At 43.1% G+C, this 25,488-nt stretch overlaps 1 pseudogene; it reads right to left on the bottom strand.

Annotated features, from left to right (window-relative positions):
- Positions 1–8,148: 8,148 nt before the first annotated feature.
- On the bottom strand, positions 8,149–8,267 carry LOC145415209 (5S ribosomal RNA; annotated as a pseudogene).
- Between the last annotated feature and the right edge of the window lie 17,221 nt (positions 8,268–25,488).

The following is a 25,488-nucleotide window of genomic DNA, read 5'->3' as shown; positions in this document are numbered from 1 at the left end:
TATTGATATTTCCATCTTTGCAGATGTTATGCAACATAGCACAAACCACAATGATCTTGCATATTTCTGATGGAGGGCTGACTCATATTTCAATGTTGAGAACAGGGAATCGACACTTCATCTGTCCAATTCCTCTCTTCACAACGCTTCAGGTTTTCTTGTGTGCCCTGGAAAGAATGGTGTAGTTTAGTAGAAGTGTACTGTACTTCAAAGTACATTAGCGCATAAAGCTAAAAAAAAAAAATTAAAACTGGTAAAAAAAAAAAAAAGTATCCAATATTTGATGGACAAAATGATTGGGTTAAGCAATGTTTATTCAAAGTGTTAGAGGAAGTTGAACTCGTATGAACCATAAAACTGACAGACTTTTTTTTTCTCTGTCTCCATAATATATATATATATATATAAGTAGTCCCCCCAATATCCAATGTACTGTAATAGAGCCAAAGGCACGTCCGGAAAGTGGTCCTGTCCGGATATTGGGCCCCAGCCTCCTGGACTTGTACTTATGGACCCTAACTCAGAAAAACACCTATACAACCCCCTCTGGACATGCATTGCACCTATTTAAGACCCAAATCACACCAATTAGGGACATAAAAAAATGAAATAAATGCAAAAGAACCATAAAACGAAGTTTTTGAGGTGAGTTTATACAATATTAAACATTCTGGGTACTTACAAGTCCCTGGTTCCTGGACTGGTAGTTATGGACCCTAACCTAGCCTAACTCAGAAAAACACCTCCCTACTGCACATGCATAGCACCTAAGACCTTATTCACACCAATAAGGGACATAAAAGAATGAAATGAGGTGTTAGAGGTAAGTACAGTATGGAAAATACGGTACAATATGAAACATTCTGGGTACTTACAGCAAGTCCCTGGCCATCTCAATGAATAATCCGCCTCCTCTCAGACTCTGACAGTAGGAAGGAGTTCCTGAAGCACTTGCATTACACTGTCCATGAAGTCTTGCACTGGACTTAGTCATTTGCACTTAGAATTCCATTCTCTTAATACTGCATACTCTTGTCTTACTTGTGCTCCATTATCTATCTATATATATACCTAGCCTGCTTCCCCCAAGGAAAGGGAGGTAACCGAGACAGGACGACACACTCCCCATTTTCTCATCCATTCAAACACATTCATTCGCATCTTAGCCCCAAAGAGGAGAACGGACAGATCCTCACCGCACCACACCGCACAAGGGTCAACTGCGCAATAGAAATCAGTGACATCCGCAGCAGGTCCCGACAGCAGAACTGGTTTACCCCTGCCACGTCATAACAGACCCATCCCCTTATCCGCACCTGACCTGACTAGCTGATCAGACCAAATGCGGGAGAATATACCCTCAGGGCTGCGTCATCACTTATTCATTCACAATTTCTCTCCATTTATTTCTGTCACTCTTCCTTGCTCAACAGACATCCCTCTCGCATCCAGTGCTCTCTTCACACTGTCCATCCATCCTATTCGTGGTCTTCCTCTCAGCCTTACACCTCTCACATCAGATCTAGTTATCTTTTTCACCAGTCGCTCATTATCCATTCTCTCCATATGCCCAAACCATCGCAACACCCTCTGCTCAACTCTACCAGCCATCTCCCGAACAACTCCAGTTCTCCTTCGCACTTCATCATTTCGCATTCGATCCATACGCGTCACTCCACACATACTCCTCAGACACCTCATCTCCATTACATTCAAACTTTTCCTCTCTGCTACACCCATATTCCATGTTTCAGCCCCATATAACGCAGTCGGTACCACAACACCATCATACAGCCTTCTCTTTACATCCATTCTAAGCGAACGACATTTAAACACTTTTTTCATTCCTCCCAGCACCTTTCCTACTTCATTTATTCTAAATTTCACTTCTGCAACTATTCTTCCATCCACAGCAACATGTGACCCTAGATATTTAAAACACTCTACCTCCTCAAGCAACTCACCATTCAAAACTATATTCATCCCCCTACCATCTACCAACCTCGTACACTTCATCACTTTACTCTTATTCTCATTTACTTTCAATTTCCTCCTTTCACACACCCTTCCAAACTCCTCTACCAACTGTCTCAATCTCTCCTCTGAATCAATCACCAGTGCAGTATCATCTGCAAACAGCAGCTGCTTCAGATTCCACTCTCCACCATCAACATTCACCAGACTCAAACCTCCACCTAAAACTCTTGCATTCACCTCCCTTACAACACCATCCATGTAAATATTAAACAACCAAGGCGACATCACACATCCCTGTCGCAGCCCCACTCTCACGGGAAACCAATCACTCACAGCATTTCCTACTCTTACACACGCTCTACTATTTACATAAAAACTTTTCACCCCTTTTAGTAACCTACCATCAAGTCCATACAATCTTAACACAGTCCACAAAGCTCCATTGTACCTTAATGAAATAAGTGTTGCACTCTGCACTTAAAAGTCTTTCCACTCATAAAACCATTTTCTAAACATAACACACTCTAGTTAATTTATGTTACATTGAAAGTCAATTAAATCTTTGTCTTTTCACTCAGAATTCTAATTCCTTAACAATATGCACTGTTTTTTTCACTGCACAACACTGTAAATTCCCGTGTGGTCTAATGGAGAAGTTCTAGGCATTTAATCACTGTCAGAGTCTGAGAGTAGCTCTTGCGGGTGACCAAGGGGTGCGTCGCTGGGTCGTGGTGATGGCGTACCCACTGCAGACGACTCTGAAGAGAGGCGCAAACTCACGTCAAGTGGTGACTCCACCGTGCCTGATGTGCTGGGCTGTGACTCGGAGCATGAGGGCCTGTCTTGGGGAGGCAATGGAGTGGAGCCAGGGCTGGGCACAGCAGGGGTCACGGGCCTCAAAAAGCTGTCAATGGTTGATTGACGCAAGGAACGACGATTTTGACGATTAATAATGCACTGCATGAAAGCGCGCACTTCCTCCACAAGTCCTAAGGGCCCCATCTACCCTTTGGCAGTCCGGGTGCTCCAGGTAGTCCAGAACGACTCAGCTTGGGGATGGCTGGAGTAGTGTCATGCTGAGAGGAGTCCACATCATCGTCACCGTCCTCGTCGGAATCTTCATCCCACAACTGAAGATGCGATCTCAATATCAGACAATGTCTGATACCCAGGATCGTCCTCGTCATCATCCAACCACTCATGCACTTCTTCCACATCAACATCGTCCCCATGTGCACGTAGACGTGCATGGAAGTCATCCACGTCAAAACCTAGGAAATCGTGCTCCACATCCGTTCCAAGAAGCAGACGAGACCAACCATTTTCCAGAGTCTTGACAGGGATTTCCTTCCATGCACTGGCCCAGTTGTAGATGGCAGACGATGTTGTAGCGGCGAAGGTTTTCCAAATTCCGCTGGCGTAGAGTGTCCCATCCCTCCCTGCGCTCGTCCTCGTCCTCGAAAACAACCATCACCTCGTCCAGGAACTTCCGTCGGTACAGCCTCTTCATTGCCACGATCACTCCTTGGTCCATCGGTTGGATGAGAGCAGTAGTATTAGGTGGCAGAAACATGCACCTAATGCGGCCATTCTCAGCCACAAAGTCCTTGTTGCACGGGTGAGCAGGTGCATTGTCGAGGAGAAGGAGGGCCTTTACCTGGTCGCGAGGGATTCACAGTTTCTCTGTCTGGTAATGTATGACCTCCTTGACGAAATGGCGGTGGAACCAGTCTTTGAAGATCTTGGCAGTGAACCATGCCTTCAAGGAATGGTACCAGACGACAAGAAGGACATCCATCACCCCACGAAGACACCGAGGCTGCTTTGCACGGCCAACAATAACGGGCTTGAGCCGGTGCATGCCATTAGAATTGGCACAACACAAAGCAGATATCCGTTGCTTGTAGAGCTTGCGGCCAGGTACACGCTTCTCCGTTTCCTCGGCTAGAGTGTTCGTAGGCAAAGAGCGATAGAATAAGCCAGTTTCGTCAGTGTTGTAGACTTGACCGAGAGTGAGGCCTTCCCTGTTGATCAAGCACTTCACCTTGTGCCTAAACTCATCTACTCCATCCTCGTTGGCGTCCAAAGCTTCGCCATGAGACTTACGGTTGGTAAGGCCATGTCGTAACTTGAACACGAAGAGCCAACCTTCGGATGCCTTGAAATCTAGGGCATCATGAAGCCTTGCGAACTTCTCAGCAGCAGCCTTCAGCTCCATACCACGCACCATCACACCAGCAGCACGTTGCTGTTGATACCAAATCAATGTGGAGCAGTCGACTTTGCACACTTGGGAGTAAACATCACCTTACTCTCCATGTTACATTTGCTTTTCAACGAGAAGTCAGCCGTGTTCCTGCATGAGTTTGTCTTGGGATCTCTTGATATCAAACAAAGTAGATTGAGCCAGGTTGAATTCACGAAGGATGCGTGAGGAAGACCATCCCACATCCACCTTGTCCAATATCTCCCCCTTCTTCTCCAGAGTCAAAACCACTCTCTTCCTCCTCTCAGGCGGCGGGGCCATCATCACACACACAAAGAAGAGGCACGAGAGCAGCAGGAGAGCCTGCAGCAGGTAAGGCACCACCACGAAAGCGAGCACGTGGGCGGCCATGACGACGAGCGTGCACACACAACGAGAGACGGGCGGTAAGTGGAGAGGACGCAGGGGTGCTGTAGCGGACATCGGTGGAATGATGCACCAAAACACAGCTGGCTCGTGCCGCACGCGCCAACTTCAAATTACAGGTGGGTAAAAGTCTGATTTTTTCTTTTTTTTTTTTTTGCGGTTTTTGGCCAATTTTGGGAATATTGGATCCTGGGACGAAAATTTCCGGTAATTGGGGATGTCCGGAAATTGGGCGTCTGGATATTATGGGAATTACTTATATATATACCGGTATATATATAGTAATCCCTCTAATATCCGAACGCCCAATATCCGATCATCCCCACTCACCAGACATAATCGTCCCGGGATCCAATATTCCCAAAATGGGCCGAAAACCGCACAAAAAAAAAAAAAAATCCCGCCCGTAATTTGAACTTGGCGCACGGGACAGCTTTGTTGTGGCGCGTCATTCCTCCGACATCCACTAGAGCGCCCCTGCATCCTCCCCACTTTCCGTCTGTCTCTTGTCGCAAGTGCACGCTCATCGTCATGGCTGCCCACGTGCTCGCTTTTGTGGTGGTGCCTTACCTGCTGCAGGCACTCCTGCTGCTCCTGTGCCTCTCCTTCGTGTGTGTGATGACCCCACCACCTGAGAATAGGAAGAGAGTGGTGTTGAGTCTGGAGAAGAAGCGGGAGATATTGGAGAAAGTAGATGCGGGGTGGTCTTCTTCCCGCATCCTCCGCAAGTTCAACCTGGCCCAATCTACTTTGTTTGATATTAAGAGATCCTGAGACAAACTCATGCAGTACATGGCTGACTTCTCATTGAGAAGCAAACGCAACGTGGAGAGGAAGGTGATGTTTACTCCCAAGTTTGCTGAATTCGACCGCTCCACGTTGATTTGATATCGACAGCAATGTCCTGCTGGTGTGATGGTATGTGGTACGGAGCTGAAGGCTGCTGCTGAGAAGTTCGCCAGGCTTCACGACGCCCTAGACTTCAAGGCATCCGAGGGTTGGCTCTTCGCGTTCAAGTTACAGCATGGCCTTACCAACCGTAAAGCTCATGGCGAAGCTTTGGACGCTAAAGAGGATGGAGTTGACGAGTTCCGGCACAAGGTGAAGGGTTTCATCAACAGGGAGGGCCTCACTCTCGTTCAAGTCTACAACGCTGACGAAACTGGTTTATTCTATCACTCTTTGCCAACGAACACTCTAGCCAAGGAGACAGAGAAGAGTGTACCTGGCCGCAAGCTCTCCCAGGAACGGATATCTGCTTTGTGTTGTGTCAATGCTAACGGCATGCACCGGCTTAAGCCCGTTATTGTTGGCCGTGCAAAGCAGCCGCGGTGTCTTCGTGGGGTGATGGATGTCCTTCCTGTCGTCTGGTACCATTCTTTGAAGGCATGGTTTACAGCCCAGATCTTCAAAGACTGGTTCCACCGCCACTTCGTCAAGGAGGTCATACATTACCAGACGGAGACACTGGGAATCCCGCGCGACCAGGTAAAGGCCCTCCTTCTCCTCGACAATGCACCTGCCCACCCATGCGACAAGGACTTGGTCACTGAGAATGGCCGGATTAGGTGCATGTTTCTGCCACCTAATATGACTGCTCTCATCCAACCAATGGACCAAGGAGTGATCTTGGCAACAAAGCGCCTATACCGACGGAAGTTCCTGGACGAGGTGATGGTTGTTCTTGAGGACGAGGACGAGCACAGGGAGGGACGGGACATGCGAGGCCAGAGGCCTTTGGAAAACCTTCGCCGCTACAACATCAAGTCTGCAATCTACAACTGGGCCAGTGCATGGAAGGAAGTCCCTGTCAAGACTCTAGAAAACGGTTGGTCTCGTCTGCTTCTCGGAACGGATGTGGAGTATGATTTCCTAGGTTTTGACGTGGATGACTTCCATGCAGTCTACGTACGCATGGCGATGATGTTGATGTGGACGATGTGTGTGAGTGGTTGGATGACAACGAGGGCGATCCTGGGTATCGGACCTTGTCTGATATCGAGATCGCATCTTCAGTTGCAGGTGTCAGTACCCAGCTTGAAGATTCCGACGAGGACGGCGACGATGATGCAGACTCCTCTCAGCATGACACAACTCCAGCCATCCCCAAGCTGAGCGCACTCCGGGAACACCTAGAGTTCGTTCTCGACTACCTGGAACACCCGGACTGCGACAGGGAGATGGGGCTCTTGGGACTTGTGGAGGAAGTGCGTGTTTCAGGCAGCGCATCATCAATCATCAGAATCGTCGTTCCTTGCGTCAATCAATGATTGACAGTTTTTTCAGGCCCGTGACCCCCGCTGTGCCCAGCCCTGGCTCCACTCCGTTGCCTCCCCAAGACAGGCCCTCATGCTCTGAGCCACAGCCGAGCACATCAGCCATGGTGGAGTCACCGCTCAATGTGAGTTTGCGTCTGTCTTCAGAGTCGTCTGCAGTGGGTACGCCATCACCACGACCCAGCAACACACCCCTAGGTCACCTGCCAGTGATACTCTCAGACTCTGACAGTGAATAGACACCAAGAACTTCTCCACTAGACCACACAGGAATTTACAGTGTTGTGCAGTGAAAAAAACAGTGCATTGTGTTAAGGATTTACAGTTGTGAGTGAAAAGAAAATTTTTGAACTAAATTTAACGTAAATAGACGTGTGTTTTTGCTTTAGAAAATGGTTATAAGAGTGGAAAAAGTTAAAGTGCAGAGTGCAACACTTAGTAAGTTACAATGGAGCATAAGTTAGGCGAGTGCGCACTGTGAAGAGAACGGACTTCTGAGTGCGAATGACTAAGTTCACTGCAAGACTTCATGAACAGTGTACTGCAAGTGCTTCAGGAAATCCTTCTTACTGTCAGAGTCCAAGAGGAGGCGGTTATTCATCGAGATGGCCATGGACTTGCTGTAAGTAGGCAGAATGTTTCATACTGTACTCTACTGTATTTTCCATACCATACTTACCTCAAACACCTCATTTCACTCTTTTATGTCCCTTATTGGTGTGAATATGCTGTGTCTTTGGTGCTATGCATGTGCAGTAGGAAGGTGTTTTTCTGAGTTAGGCTAAGTTAGGGTCCATAACTACCAGTCCAGGAGCCAGGGACTTGTAAGTACCCAGAATGTTGAATATTGTATGAACCTACCTCAAAAACCTCATTTTATGCTTCTTTTGCATTTATTTCAGTCTTTTATGTGCCTTACTGGTGTGATTTGGGTCTTAAATAGGTGCTATGCATGTCCAGAGGGAGTTGTATAGGTGTTTCTCTGAGTTAGGGTCCATAAGTACAAGTCCATAAGCTGGGGCCCAATATCCGGACAGGACCACTATCTGGACCTGCCTATGGCTCTGTTACGTTGGATATTGGAGGGATTACTATATATATATATATATATATATATATATATATATATATATATATATATATATATTCATTCATTCATCGCCAGACGCCATGTATCCCAAACGGGGTGGTCAAGGGCTTAGAGTTAATTGTTTTACAGGGAGGGGCACTAATCCTCCACCAACCCCACTTGACACGTAGGGATGCCAACAGCATCTGGTGTTCCCAGGCGGTCACCCATCCAAGTACTAACCAGACCCAATGTTGCTTAACTTCGCTGATCGGACGGGAAGCGGTGTACTCAACGTGGTATATATATATACAGTAACCCCTCCAATATCCGGATCAATAGAGCCATAGGCAGGTCCGGATAGTGGTCCTGTCCGGATATTGGGCCCCAGCTTATGGACTCGTACTTATGGACCCTAGCTCTGAAAAACACCTATACAACTCCCTCTGGACATGCATTGCACCTATTTAAGACCCAAATCACACCAATAAGGGACATAAAAGACTGAAATAAATGCAAAAGAACCATAAAATAAGGTTTTAGAGGTGAGTTTATACAATATTAAACATTCTGGGTACTTACAAGTCCCTTGGTCTTGGACTGGTTTGAACCGCCAGTTTGCAGTCCACAGTTAATCCTCTGCACTCTAAATTCTAATTTCTTAACACTGCACAACACTGTAAATTCCTGTGTGTTCTAGTGGCAAGGTATTGCAGTTTATTCACTGTTTATTCACAAAAAACAAGCACCTGTGGCTTGCACTGTTATGAGTATCTGCTCTCCATCGGAGTTAAGCTGTGACTGTTGATGTTGGTGGGGTAACAGAGTTGCCAGATCGCAACAGCCACATTACCAATCTCCTCAACTTTCATTGTCAAATATAACTTTTCATTACCAAATTCGTAAAGCTAGCATATATTCTTCACTAATTATATATACAAGTGGAAATACATGTAATCACTCTCCTTATAACTAACACCATGTTGATTATTTTCACACTATGTAGGGTAGCAGATTAATCAGAGAGAGCAAACAATCCACCATCTCCATCCTGTGTATCCTCATACATGTGAAAAATCCATTTGGTAATGCATTATTCTAATTCATTACCAAACGAATTTTTCATTACCAAATTGGCCCACAATTGGTAATGAAAAATACCAAATGGCAACCTGACAGGGGAGGGGGGATAGTGAAGAGAGGAAGAGGTGAAGGGACCATGGTGTAACAGCTGTTTGGCGCCAGGCGGGAATTTCAAATTATGGGAGGGAAAAAAGTCAGATTTTTTTCGAATTTTTTGCGGTTTTTGGCTCATTTTGGGAATATTGGATCCCAGGAGGAGTATGTCCGGTTAGTGGGGATGTTCGGATATTGGGCGTTCGGATATTAGAGGGATTACTGTATATATATATATATATATATATATATATATATATATATATATATATATATACTCTTGAGTTTTACCCCATGAACCATCCAAATTACTATTGTGGGAAAGTGAAATACAGTGACCTTTTATCCAGTATGGTAATCGGATCACACATCATTGCCACACTGGACTAACTCCACACTGAACAAATAATAAACTTTACGGGGAAAATTATTTAGATAAGACAAGACTAATTCATGGCAAAAAAATCACCATAATGTTATAAACAGTAATAGGCAAACACAGAAAATTGCAGTTTAACATATGTATTGCAACACCATGAGATTATTGTATGGCATGAGAAAATAGGGCAGGTAGGAAAAAAAAATGTCCAACATATGGTGAAACTGCAGGAGAGTCCCTATGCACAGAATTTGTATTTGTATTTTTGTGACAATACTAAGTATCACTGTGGTAAATTTAAAAAGTTGCAGAAATCCATACAGATACTTTTGAATCTATCAGCCGGACAACGTATCAGTTTAACATTGCAAGTGGTCACCTGCCATGTCAGAAATGAAGGCTGATTCACCTTCATAGTCAATCTGTCTATCAACCTGACAACTTATCAGTTAAACATGGCAAGTGGTCACCTGCCACGTCAGAAATGGAGGCTGATTCATAGTCAATCTGTCTATCAGTCTGACAACTTATCAGTTTAACATGGCAAGTGGTCACCTGCCATGTCAGAAATGGAGGCTGATTCACCTTCTTAGTCAATCTGTCATTGATTGCTCATCCCTACAAACCAAACCTAATATGAACTAACATAATTTAATGTAACCTAACTTAATTTAACCTAACTTTAGAAAACAGAATGATCTGGGTCTAATGAATTTTGGATCCAAATCAATCAATTGTCCTCTGCAGGATGCCACTGCAAACATCAACAAACCTAACTTGGTGCCCTTTAGTACAGTAACATAAATGCTATTTCTATGGAATTTGGGTGTCATAAGTGGATTACATAATTATGAAAGATAGTCCTTGTCAAAACTTTCATCATTTATTAATGGAAGCTCTCCTGCAGTATATACCAACATGCTATTAAGGTGTTGTGCCAGACAGCACAGGAAGACTGACTTGATGACATCACATGCAAATGAATGTTTTGATTGGCTGCTGCACCTCTCCTGGCCAATGCATGTCCTCAGTCGCTGCAGCACCTCTCCCTGGACTTATGGGACTAATGGACTCCCCCCCCAAAAAAAAAAAAAAAAAAAATCTTGGATTTGGTTAATGTCTTGCATTAAACTAATTTATTTACTGATTTTTTTTTAGTGTGTACCACTTCAAAGGTGATTAGTAGTAAAGAAACGTCAGATGCAAAACCACTGTATTAGCATGAGTACAGTGAATGCTGAGGGTAGTGCTGAGTAGGTGGATGTCAATTCAGTACATATGACTGATGGTAGAGATAAGAGTTCCAGTTTACTGGGGGGAAAAAATCCAAAGCCTCCTGATCCTAACAATTTTGGATTTGGGGAACTACACTGTATTCTAAATGTCAAGGATCATCTTCACATGAAAGGGAATGACTTATGGTACTGCATCAGTACACAATACAAAAATCCCTTTAAAAGAATCCACTTAGGGGTGACTTCAATCTGGTGGGGAGGTTACATACAGTCTTCATTTATCCCTTCATCACCGCTAGACATAATTCCAAACTATAAAATCACCTGGAGGTTGTAAGAATAAACTAAAATGATATGTTACGACAGTGAAGGGTTTAATGATTTCTCACTCATAGTCCTTACCAGAAAAAAAAACATAACATATTAGTCAGCTATAAGCAAGAGTCCCTGAGGGAATGCACTGTTGAGCGTTGTCTTGTAGATGATTCCCCTTTGATGGCTGTGTGCCATACTTCTGTAATGTTGAATGTATGATCTCTCAATCACAGTACTTGCAATACCAAGATTATTTTATATTTTAAATGAAACAACTCATTATTTCTGTACTGAAAATGTTTATCTGAAATAATATCCAAGGGGTGGCTGGGGTTTATTCGTTTCATTTTCGTTTTTAAAGGCTCCAACATGCTTGCATGTGTCGGCCTTGGTCACCTAATGGCGGCTCTCCATGCTGCACGATCCATTGCAGCCTCCCTGTTCAGTCCCTTAACCCTAAGGTCACACTTAATGACCTCGTCCCATGTCTTTCTCGGTCTACCCCTCATAACCCCACCCCCAATATTAACACTTCTCACCTTCCTCACCCAATTATCATCTCCCATCCTCTCCACATGTCCAAACCACCTCAATCTACCTCTTCTCATCACAACACCAATACACTCCAGTCCCATCCTACCTCTCAACTCTTCCATTGTAAACCCAGCCCCTCCAGGCCTTGGACGCAGGGACGCACTGCACATCCACCTAATCATTGTCATTTCTGTACGTCTGAGCCGGCGAATGTCTTCCTCCTTCACTGCCCAGGTCTCACTGCCATACAGCATTACACTCCTAACACATGCTGCATACAAAGACCCCTTAGCACGTAGGGAGAGCCCTCTCAATGTCAGGAGAGGCAAGAGCTCCCTGAACTTCTTCCAACCACTTCTCACCCTAGCCACAGGGCTAGCTCCAGCCCCACCTCCAGCACACAACATGTCTCCCAAATAACAAAACTCTTCCACACACTCAAGAGATTCACCAGCAAGTTCAATCCTTTCACGTCTGACGATCTCCACCTGCTCACCCCGGCACGCCGTACACATAAAATCAGCATTATCTTGCAGTCTACCTCTGATACCACTACATCTCTTATGCACCCATTTATCACACACACCGCACAAGATGGAATTACTTCCCACGCCCTTGTGGCAAACTGCACATGGCCACTCTCCCTCGTCTTTGACAGTACCGCCACCAACCCTAGATATCATCACTTTTGTTTTATCTGCATTTACCCTTAAACTCTTTTGCCCCATACCATCTCTCCAATTCCTAAACCTTTCCTCCGCCTCCCTTTCATTCTCTGCAATCAACACCAAATCATCAGCATACAACAACTCCCACGGGAGTCCGTTTCTAAAGTCACGTGAAAGGGCTTCAAGTACCATGATAGACAACATGGGACTCAAGACTGACCCCTGATGCACACCAACATTCACGGAAAACTCATCACTCAAATCTCCATTCACTCTCACCTGGGTGTGAGCACCCACATACATGGCCATAACCACCCTAACCAGCCACTCCTCCAAGCCAGGCTTTCTCACTGCCCACTTCACCACCTCTCTAGGGACTCTGTCAAAGGCCTTTTCCAAATCAACAAAAACAAAGTAAAGATCCCTTCTCCTACCAATATATTTTTCCTGAAGCTGTCGAACAATGAATATGGCATCAGTGGTCCCCCTACCTGGCATAAACCCAAACTGCATCTCATCAATATTCACTCTTTCTCTAATCATACCTTCTTAAACTCTCTCCATTACCTTCATTATCTGATCTAAAAGCTTTATACCTCTATAATTTCATCTTTCCAGGGCATCACCCTTTCCTTTATACACATTTACAATTACACTCTTCAGCCAATCATCTGGGACAACACACTCATAAATAATCCTATTTATCAGGTCAGTGACTAAACTCACCCCTATGTCGCCTGAGGCCTTCAACATTTCGGCAGTCAACCCAGACACACCTGCTGCCTTCCCCTCCCTCATCCTGCCTATTGCCTCACTCACAGTAGCAGTATCAATCAAAGGCCAAGGGCCAGACACTGGATCTGCTGGCTCCAAACCTTCCCCGTCCCAGTCAAACTCCTCATTCAACAACCGGTTATAATGCTCTCTCCATGCATCTTTAATATCCTCACTGTTCACCACTACCCTTCCTTCATCATTCTTCACACACTGCTCACCTATGATATCCCGATTATCCCTCTTCACCTGACCTGCCACCCTAAATATATTTTTCCTTTCCCCATGATTTAGGTTATCAAGTAATTGTCTCTGTGACTCAGACTTTGCCCTGTATACCTCTCTCCTAGCCCTACGCTTGGCAGCCAAATATTCCTCTTTGCTACCACCCTTCTTCCATTCCCGGAAAAGCCTTCTTTTCTCCTTAATTGCATCTTCTACACCCTCATCCCACCACCAAGTTACTTTATGTCTTGGTGGTCCTCTTGTCCAGCCGCATGTTACATCAGTAACTCTCAAGAAATTGTTCTTGAGGGCTCTGTACTGTTCATTAACGCCTTTGTCTACAGCTCCCTGTTCAGCCACCACTCTCCTCAACTCGCTATAGAAGGCATCCCTTACTACTTGGTTTTTCAGCTTCCATATTTTCCTCCTAGGTACATAAGTCCTCTTTTTCATCACTTGTTCTTTAAGCACCATATCACAAATCAATAGTTTGTGCTGCTGCACACATTCCTCACTTCCTATAACTTTAACATCCCTCACTAACCTCCTATCGGCCTTCCTAACCAGAAAATAATCTGTCTGACTGCTATTTCCCCCAGACTCATATGTAATTAACCTACTGTCTCTTTTCCTAAAATATGTGAAGCACACAATCATGTCCGTTGCCTCCCCAAACTCGAGTATCCTTTCCCCTTCTGCATTCCTTAGACCATACGCACATCCCCCATGCACTCCTTCATAACCTTGTGCTGCTTCACCTACATGACCATTTAAGTCCCCTCCCAAAATCACTATCTCATCATCCCGCATACCACCCACTACACATATTAAATCATTCCAAAATCTATCTTTCTCTGATTCATTCAATCCTGCCTGTGGAGCATATGCCGATATAATCGCAGCTATCTTTCTTCCCAACAGAATTTTCACTATCAATATCCTATCGCTTACTCTCAAAACATTCATAACATATTCCACCCATTTCTCCGCAACCATCACACCAACACCTCCATATCCGTCTGTCCCCCCCCTGCCAAAACAACTTATAGCAACAGTCCTTCCCAACAATCTTTCTGGCTGATCCACCCCTGTACCGGACTTCCTGCAAACATGCCACATCCACCCACCTCCTACTGAATGCCTCAACGACTTCCCCTGCTCTTCCCCTCAAACTTCCCACATTTCATGAAGAGGACCCCGCTCAGTAGCTAGTGTTTTTAGTACGAGGAGTCGGCCTAAAAACACTCAGCATAACAGTAATGCTGTATGGTAGTGAGACCTGGGCAGTGAAGGAAGAAGATATTCGCCGGCTGAGACGTACAGAAATGACAATGATTAGGTGGATGTGCAGTGCGTCCCTGCGTCCAAGGCCTGGAGGGGCTGGGTTTACGATGGAAGAGTTGAGAGGTAGGATGGGACTGGAGTGTATTGGTGTTGTGATGAGGAGAGGTAGATTGAGATGGTTTGGACATGTGGAGAGGATGGGGGAGGATAATTGGGTGAGGAAGGTGAGAAGTGTTAATATTGGGGGTGGGGTTATGAGGGGTAGACCGAGAAAGACATGGGACGAGGTCATTAAGTGTGACCTTAGGGTTAAGGGACTGAACAGGGAGGCTGCAATGGATCGTGCAGCGTGGAGAGCCGCCATTAGGTGACCAAGGCCGACACATGCAAGCATGTTGGAGCCTTTAAAAACGAAAACGAAAACAATTATGAGAAGTGACTTGAAAAACTCATCTTCTCTGTAACTTTATATTTATAATTATGGAAAATTACCTCTAAAACTCATCTTCCCGGTAAAAAAAAAAAAAATAAAAAAAAAAAAATAAACTATAACCCCATTGGATAAAGATGCTCACCAGCAAGCATTATAGCTACATTACTTGCTTTAGCAAATGCTGGACATCTGGGAGCTCCTGGAAAAAAAATCATATATGGTAAATACAGTACTAAACAATAACTTCTCAAAACACCATCTCACACATGTAAGAATATGTCAAATATCAATTAATCTGATTAAAGAATACAGTATAAAATTCCAGAAAATATGAAGAGGAAACTTGTGTGTCTCAATTTGTACATACATATGGAGGGAGTCTGTGAACCATGGGAACACATGGACAATGTAGACTAAACTGTACTATTCTGGGACACCTTTTTGTACCTATGATGACTGGAGCTAATTATGCTGGTCTAATAAAAAGTTGGTGTGTGACATCTCAATTTTACTAAACCATCATCAGCTAATTTAAGGTACTTCTGTATTATGCAGAAATGCATACTGCTTTATTACAATGGTTTCTAGGAACTCTTGATCCTTTGGCTGTGAACCTCCACCAACCGGGTCTCACAGCTTTACAAGTGAAAATTGATTGTACAGTAAATTGGTGGATACTATGATAAAATCCTCCACTTTTAAGATCATCAGATTTAATACCTTTTTATAATCTTAGGGCCCATTTTAGTCTACCCTCCTGCCTACACATCCTACCTCTCTCTTTCTAGAGGAGATTTTGTTAAATGTTACCACCCAAGCTCCCTCATTCTGTCTGCTTAAGATCCTTGTGGGAACTCCTGTCACACTGAGATACATCATGGCCAGAGTGAGGTGACCATAATGCAGCATGTGTGACAATACCCTCTACAGAAATGACACTGCGTTCTGCCAAAAGGAGCCAAAAAGCTGAACACAGCTCTAGAATTCAACAAGTGAAGGAACGCACCTGGCATGTTTGTAAAGATGTGACACATCATAAGAGTTGAGAGCAGAGTGAGGTGTCAGTGATGCACCATACATGATGCTGCATTCCTCATAACTGGCACTGCATTCAACCTAGACACCAAAATGCTGAGCACATCTCCATCTATCCATCCATCATCCAATCCTAAGTTGCCCCATGAGGAGTGTAGGAGCCCGGGGCTATGCAAGTTGGTCCTGACATTTAAGGTGAGAGTGACAAGCCTCACTCATCCCTGAGTGACAGTAGGTGAGCAATAAACCTCAACCACCCCTTGGATATCAACCATCACCAGCTCAATCCAACTGGAGCACTGTAATTACCCACTAAGCCACCTGGCACCATAATTTGGTTATATGGTTACCACCCAGCATAGTACATGGTTTCCTGGTGTACAGGAAAACCATCTGGCTTGTCACGGAATGTAGAGTCACCCACAGGCAGAAGGAAATAATAATGACGGAAAGAAAGACAAAAGAGGGAGTATAAAGTCATCTGTAGGCAGAAGGACGAGGAAAGAATAAAGGAAAGAAAGACAGAAGAGGATGGAAGGAAAGAAGGATGGAGGAGAGGAAAGGGTGGACACCGGAGAGCAGCACTACATCAAGCTAAGGATTAAAAAAGAAATGAAAGAAAGCTTCAGGCAGCTGCAGACAGGATGCTATGTGACACCTTGTGGTGACCTGTGCCATAAGCCCATAGCGTGCCAGGCATGGTGTTGTCTCCTGACATGATGCACCTAAGGGAAAAAAACTCAAAGCAGAGTTTCTTGCCTACCTCTGTCAGGCCAAGGGGTGAGTCAAGTCACCAGGAACAACCTAGTGTGATGTACCCCCAATTAAAGGGATTTGTGAGAAAGCAGTTCTTCCTTCACTTGGTATGTCCCACAGCAGACAGTCTACGGAACATTATGACGAAAAAGGAAAAACACAAACCCAAGTGAAAGCAGCAAAACTAACAACTCTAAGAGTAAGAAGCAGGAAAAACAAGAAAAAAAAAGGCAAAAAATGTATATAATCACAGAACAACAACTTCACTACAATACTACCTATGAAGTCTACAATATCCTCATCACAACTACTACAACAACAACAATATCTTAACAGTGGGGACGAGAGTGGATCTTTCATCAAAATTAGGTTAATCATAATAATTAAAAGAATTAAAAAAATCAGAAAATACAAATAACAAACTACAATGGAAAAGAAATCACTGAAGGGGATACCAACCCAGCAAAAACAAATAAGGCAGCATATTACATGGGCTACATCAACAAAGGCAAGCAGTCTGTCCTGGGGGACGGGGGGACTGAAATGTCAGGCATGTCCTAACTCAAGAAAAAGCTAAGAACCCCCCTAAAAAAAAGGCTCTGAAAAACAAGAACAAACAGGGAAAAAACAATGGCAGCAGGACTAGATGGCAGAACAGATAAGTGAACAATGCTATGCACCTACAGTTTCATGGATGTGTTGGAATGCACAAGACCATTCCAGAGGTGGTTAATGGCAAGGAAGTGCATACTTTGCCAATTATTTTAAACTTTAAATTCTTTTCCCTGGTGAGTGATGTAAAGAAAAGGATGCTTACCATATAGGATGTGCTCAGGTATACACTACACCCTTTGTGCCAATAAATAGAGGGTTTTACTCTAAAACCTGCCAGTTTCACCCAGTCCATCTGCTTATGACATTTCCCACTCCCAATCTGAATACCAGACACAAGCAATTAATAGCTCTTAGAGATGGTAATGGCACTGGTACTGTACCTAACAGCTCATGCACCATTACAAACTCCTCAGTGTTACAAAGTCTTAGTGCAGATGTTTATGATTCACAACACAGGAAAGAGAGAAATTATCTTCATTTTGGGCAAATGTTCAAGTGAATTTTACCCTCATTTATTGTCACAGTATGAAATCTGTGCAGAAAGTATCTGACTTTAGGCTCTAAAAAATAAATAACAAACCTGTTGAGCTAGGACACTAATCCCCATCCAAGTAGGCCCCTTCTGACTTGATACATAACCAAGCATTCCTTCCATTGCCTGAAACAGTTTTCAGTCAGTTTTCGGTACCTCCTGCAGGTGCTTAATCACATTCATGATCTCTTCTCTTGGATGAACACATGGTCATGTCATGTTGGAGTGTGCAAATCACGATCCCGACTTTCTGAAGACTTATCACTGGAGATGAAACTTAGATGTGTGGGTACGACCCAGAAACCAAAGCACAGTCGTCCCAGTGAAATCGTGCAGAGTTGCCTCGGTCAAAAATAGCACGACAGGTCCTCAGCAAGGTGAAATGCATGTTGACTTTTTTTTTTTTTTTTTTTTTACTACCGTGGCGCTGTGCATCACGAATGCAGTACACACCAGGTCAGACTGTTTACAAACATTACTACCTCGACGTTATCCATCATCTTCATGACTCAGTTCAGCAGAAGAGACCAGACCTTTGGAAAGTAGCAAGTTGGAAGCTGCACCATGACAATGACCCTGCCCATTCTTCTCAATTGATTCAGGAATTTTTGACCATGCACAACATCCCACAGGTCCAGCAGGCTCCCTACTCAACATACCTGTACATGGCTCCATGTGACTTTTGGTTATTCCCCACGTTCAAAACTCCGCTGAAGGATTCCCGATTTGAGATGAGAGAAAAGATCATGACAAATGCAACGAAGCACCCACAGGAGATACCGAAAACTGACTTTGAATAATGTTTCAGGCAGTACTGGAGAGAATGCTGGGCTATCTGTGTCAAGTCAGAAAGGGCCTACTTTGAGGGAGATTAGTGTCCTTGCTCAACAGATTTGCTATATATTCTTTTAGAGCCTAAAGCCAGATACTTCCTGAACTGACCATGCATATAAAGCAACCTCCAGAGGACAACCAAATTTCTCCCTTAAATAAATTTTCCTCTAATTATGAATCCACATTCTACAAGTAAACCTGGGGTGAACAGATTCAGAAGCAGCTGACATGCAAGTTGCACTGGTAAGTCTAGCTTACATGGATGCTCTGATGAGTGGCAATGTTCACTCTAAGGGTATTTTAAGTGCCTGGGTGATGTAGTTAACCAACATGAAAGAGATTCTGACCACAGTGATTAGGAGATATGGCACCCTGTTTTAGGCACAGAACCGAAACACAACACTGCAGACACTGAATTCTTTTACCTAGTACAGTAAATGGAAAGGAAGTAGAGTACAGTACAAACTAGCCCAGTGACACCACACTCCAACTGCACCTTGTCCTGGCCTATCTGCAACTTGCCTTCCTCAATGGTCCCTTGTTTACCAAATGGATGATTTTCACAGGCCTGTGTATAAAGAGTAAGGTAACTATGCCTTATAGTAATTCATTTTTATGTTGCCTTTTATGCTATAAATCTCTACTGCTAGCCACCTAAAAAGCTGATATGATAGTTTCTCCCATTTCACAGTACCGGTACCAGTTGTAGCTATGTCAAAAGTTGTGCTACTTTGAGCACACCCCTGATACATATAGATGAATTACAGTACCATACATTCAGTGTTTACCACGGATATCTACCCTTCTTTTTAATGCCAGATGCCTACCCCAAAGTTCATGCAAGACAGCTTAAACAAAATAACCAGAAGTGGTAGGTGGTGGCGACCATCATCCACTCACTTGATGTAGTGCTGCCTACTTCTTCCTTAGCCTTTATCACTCTTTTTCTGTGCCTGCCCTCCTCTCTTCCTATTTCTCCCATCTTTTCTGTCAAAACTTATTGCTTTTCTTTCCATTACAGGTGGCTTTACATTGAGTGACAAGCCAAATGGTTTCCTGTAAGCCAAGAAACCATTTACAACGCTGGGTGGTAACCATATAACCAAACCATACGTGCTCCATACGTGTCAAGTGGGTTGGTGGAGGGTTAGTGCCCCTCCCTGTAAAACAAATATATAACTCAGAGTCACGTGGCCACCCCGTACGGGATTATGGCGTCTGGCAATAGACAGATAGATAGATAGACCATCCAGGCTATCACAACATATCGCCATTCCATTACACCACCATCCCTTCTGCACTCCTCCATGATAACTTTCCACCAACATTCTTGTTTTTCTTCCCTTAGTCTCCCTTCAACTTCACCTTTGTACACTCTGTTAACATTTCTTTCCTCATCCATTACATACACCCATACTTCTTCAACACATTAGCTACAGTATAGTGCTTACAGGAAAAATAATAATATACAAGACATGAAGACAACATCACATCATCTTTTGGTAACAAAGTTTAAAAAACTGTTCAGATGCAAGACTTAAACTCGCAACTGGAAAAAAAAAAAAAAAATTCTTCGCATAAACTTCACTAGGAGAAGTTTTGGCCCGACATCCTGTCTCTTCACGTGTAAGGACAGAGACTATGGGGCTGACAATGTTGTATCTTCCAAAACAACCTTACAACTACTGGCATAATTATTCCAATACCATGTCTGCACTGAACTGATTATATATTTCTGAGAAAACACGTCAGAGGTACCATATTGCCTTAGCCCTTACCAGTTTCTAAGTTAGTGATATAAATCTGAGGAAGACATCAGCAGCCATTCCCATATATAGTGTCCCTTCAGGTCGCTAAGAGATACGCCTTCATGTGCTGGCAACAATATGTGTTGAACAAATAACTCCCTTCCTATCCTTTGACAGGAGGATGGCAGACTAGCAAGAGAAAGCAACTTCAGTCTAGTTCACCACAATCATATTCCAATGAGTCTAAGGCAACAGCAGCAACAACTACAGGCTGTTTGGGCCTGCAGCTAGGTTATTATTCACAAGATCTGAGAGTAAAAAAAGAACTTACTACTGTACTTCCAATACAGAATTTCAGGAATTTAGTTTATGCTTGCTTATTTTAATCATCCACATCCTGTCCTGGACTGCATTCACATTACCTTGGCAAGCTGTCATCAACAATGGTAAATGCACTGCTTGCCTTCTGTCTGGCAATCATGGTTGTTTCACTATCAGTCCACATGCAAGCAAAGCAATCATTTTGGGATGTGAAAAGATACCATGACAACAATGATGTCATCTTAACATAAAGAAACATTTGCCACAAGTGGAAATTCATTCACATGAGTAGGAACTAACGTTCAGTGAGATTCTCTTGGTGATATTTTGTTTCAACTGTGAAAAATTTACCGAAGAATGAAAGCATTATATTAGCAAAAGAGATAAGAAAAATAAGGTTATTGTCAACACCAAGTGCAGGCTCAAAACTAGAATTTCACAGTATCTTTCAGACATGACAGAAGTTCTGTAGGAGGTAGTCTTAGGTAGACAACAATCTCCATGATGGTGTTGTCATTTACTATAATTCAGCAGTCATTGTTACCCAGCACCAAACATAGCATCCAGTATTATGATTGCTTTTGTTTCCACGACAGATGGTGTGAAGGGAGTAATCACTCCTGCTCACCCTGCCTCAACAAGCACCAATTTGCTGATATGCCTGCAAAGCTATCATCATCAGCAGGGGTGAACAAAGCCCTGGTTTTTCATTTTATACAAAACAGCAGGATGGTCAGAGCATGATTCTGATCTCCCTTCAGACTCATACTTGGTACAACAAATCTGTTCTATTAAAAAAAAAAAAAAAAAAAAAAAAAAATCCACATTGTAAAATTTGTGAGGATGATTACAGTAGACTACTTCATCTTTCATATATCAAGAGAATGCTGAGTGTCTAACAACAACTTTATCAGAACAGCATCAGCACATAAATGTACATGTTTTGGTCCAACCCAACAATTGGTCTCTCTCTCTCTCTCTGTTTTCTTTATGGTGCCTGGTGGTCTACGGGTTAAGGTACTCCAGTTGGATGTGGCCCATAAGTGCTTACATATGAGGGGTGCTTGGGGTTTCTTACTCACAAAATCCCATTCTGGGAAGAGCAACTGGTCACTCTTGTGCTTAATGTTGAGAATAAGATGCTTAGCCCCAGGCCCTTACACTCCTGAAGAGTCAAAAAATGGGTTGGGTGATGAATGGATGGATACCACTCTCACTACACCATACACAACTAAAGAATTCCCAACCAAACACTCTCTGTATGCACTCCACCAGTTTTCCAAAGCCATTTGCTCCCAATTCACTGACCCTATGTGGTGAGTGACAAACAGGGAGGTCTTAGACATTGCTGTGGATGTCTGGATCAAATATTTGCAAAGATAAATAGTGCATGTGAAAGACTGCACACACTTTATGGCACTGATGAACCAAGCAAAATTGTATGACAGGATAAACAAGGTGATTGTAGGCAATTATACAAGCTATTGTGCTGCATCAATGGAAAGCTGCTGAATGATGTGATTTTTTTTTTCTATGATGGGGACAAAGCAGGAGTAAAAGTACGGTAGTGGTTGCCTGGGTATGTGGTTCAGTATCAGTGCTGGAGTAATGTCACCATGTGTGTGAAAGAGGTTATCAGTGAGGCTAGGTAGGAAGAGAGGGATGGGACTGATACTGAACAGTGAAGAATGTTAACTTTGATATGATGTGTGCAGAAGATGCTATGTTGTTTGCTGATGGTGAAAAGGAACTTTAAAAATTAGTTCAGAGATTTATGAATTTCTGTGGGCACAGTGTTTTAAAAGTACAGTATATATTTATAACATGGTAAGGTCACTTCATTCATTCATTCATTGCCAGATGCCATGTATCCCAAACAGGGTGGCCAAGGGCTTAGAGTTAATTGTTTTACAGGGAGGGGCACTAATCCTCCACCAACCCCAAGGTCACTCATTCATTCATTCACTCACTGCTACAAAAAAAGTCACCAAACAGTTTCAACATAATCACCGTAACTAGTACTTCTAATTGAAACAGAAAAAAAAAAAGAAAAAAGAAAAAACTACAACATCTAAAACTTTAAATTAAACATTTCTGTAAAGTTTTGGTTTTTTAAATATGAAAAAAGTAAAGAACCAATGGCCAGGAGCCCACAAGGGTGTTCCCTAAGAAAAATAAAAAAATAACAAACAGCCAAATTCAAGATCTCTTCATAGCTGTACTTTGGAGCCTTGATTCCTCACAATCTGCTTTGTAAGTTTTTATCATTATAAAAGAGTATCTCTGGTCTACTGCAGCCACTTTTTTAAAAGTTGGGTTCCTCTGAAGCCTTAGACATCAGGAAATAAATATACAGTAATTGAGATCAACATACAAATAAATTATTTATGTAGTCATTTCTAAGAATTTGTACATGTTTTCATATATCATCTGAACTAATGATGTGGCATACAGACAGCAAATTTACATACCAGCAAGACTTTTGACAGCAGTAGAGCAGATGGCATCCTCGGCTGTTGGCTGGTTGAATGACATTTGCTTTTTGCTGAGAATACTGTATATCAAATGTCACTTCCTTTACTGTTTGATGACCAACACCTCTGAAAACATAATCTTACAATTTATCAAAAAATGATAATATGATGTATCCAAGTTTAACAGGTGTATGAAAGAAGAAAGAATATTTAAATTCTCAATATGGTTTACACTGGCAATACTGTGTATGAAATTACTGTATGCAAACCACTAAGGGTATTATTTCAGAATAACATCCAACTAATGGACACTGGAATTAATATGTTACTGTACTTGCTATCTATCTATAACCAGAAGCCTTAATCCCATAAGAGGTGATAAGAAATAAGGAAGTGAGCATGGAAGTAAAAAAAAAAAAAAAAAGCTCACTGCATGATAGTATGGTACTGTACTGTGATACACTCTTAACATATGGAAGCAAAGCTTGAGCCTTGTAGGAAGGACACAAGTCAAGAGCGAGAGTAGCAGAAATTAGTTATTTGAAAGGAGCATGTGGTGGTACATGGAGAGACAGACTGGCAAATGAGGAAGTGAAGAAGCAATGTAGTGTGGGTGTTGATGTGATGGAAAACATTAGGAGAAATAAACGGATGTGGTTTGGAGAAGATGGAGAGTGAAAGACTAATGAGGAGAGTGAATGTGAGTGATGTAGAGGGGGAGACCAAGGATGAGATGGAGGGATGGAATGGAGAGGTATATGAGAGAGGGGGGCATAAGCTGGGAGGAGGGCAGCAAAACGGCAGGGGACAAGGCAACATGAAGGCAATTTGTTTGCCGTCACTCCTTACAGGATAAGGTGTCTGGCTAGCAGACAGACCTTGAGTTTCAAATACTGTATATTTTATCTATTCACTGCACAACTCTGGTATTTGGACTTGTAAAATATGAGGAAGATCTGTTTTAAGGATAACTTATAGCATCCTTGAAGTTTTCAAAATCAGAATGTTCATATTTTTATTCTGGATAATACTATACAAGTAATGTTTTTCACTACTCCTTACTGTCTGTGGCTTGGTGATAGTAGTAGCAGTAGTAGTTGTTCCCAAGCAGTCTGGCCGAACAGCCCAGCATCCCTATGGAAGGCTACGGCCGAGACTGGGTTTTCCCACAGAGCTCTCAGGGAGTGTATGTTGTGTTGTTGCTGCAGGCGTTTGTGTGCAATGCAGTCTTGATTGAGGTTACTGGTGCAAGTGTGTTGCCCAGTATACTGCTGGATCACACTGGCATCTGCCAAGAGAAATGTCCACCAAATTTCTCAAAGACACTGGTCTCAAACAACAACAGTAACCCTAAATTAACATTTTTGCAGAAGTACTTAACAAATGATTTCATTATGTGTAAATTTGACACAAAACATTTTAAAGTGCAAACTACAATATATAAGAAATATGAGGACAATCTTGATTAAATATCCTGGTTGGTTATGCAAAATTTTGGATGAAAAAAAAGAAAAATGCAGCCTGACTAAACTGTTATGCTAGGTGTTTCTAGATTGGCTTCCCGCTCTAAGAACGCCTAGGGTGCAGCTGGGTTCCCTTTCTAGACCAGAGCTTAGACACAGTCTGAGAGGAACAGGACACAAAAACACAGGGCAACAACCTTACAAGTATATTGACAAATTCTCTGATGTGGAACAGGCAGACAATACACACGATATGGTGAACAAAGTTAATACACAGGTTGAGTGATGGATTTCATGTATCACGCAGGATACCAGACAGGCAATGGGCTCTGTCTGAGTAAAGAGGCAATACACAGTTTTCACAGTCCTTGTATGTGGGTCTTGCTTCAAAGTTAGAGGGAGAAATATGGGTTCTGCTGTGCACAGGATAGTTCAAGAGTCCCAGAGGTGGCACGAACTCAGTTTCTGAATCTATGACACAGCGATATGCAGTCACTGGATTTTATACTGAACAGATATACACTGCCACAGAGTTATTATGATGACACCAAGTTTTGCCTCTTGTTCTATGTAAGGTGAATATTCACTGTCACGAGTGTCCTTTATCACTGCACTGGATTTCACTATTATCCTTACACTGCATAGTCTCTGTCTCTCACTTGCTGTCTGTAGGAACTACCAGTATGTATTCTCAGTCACTGGATGAGCACAGGGGAAGAGGGAAGGCCTGGGG

The sequence above is a fragment of the Coenobita brevimanus genome, chromosome 101 (assembly GCF_032717465.1).
Source record: "Coenobita brevimanus isolate Jiangsu-jjx chromosome 101, ASM3271746v2, whole genome shotgun sequence".
Lineage (NCBI taxonomy): Eukaryota > Metazoa > Arthropoda > Malacostraca > Decapoda > Coenobitidae > Coenobita > Coenobita brevimanus.
Note: the sequence above shows the minus strand (reverse complement) of the source record. Positions and strands in the feature narration are given on the sequence as shown.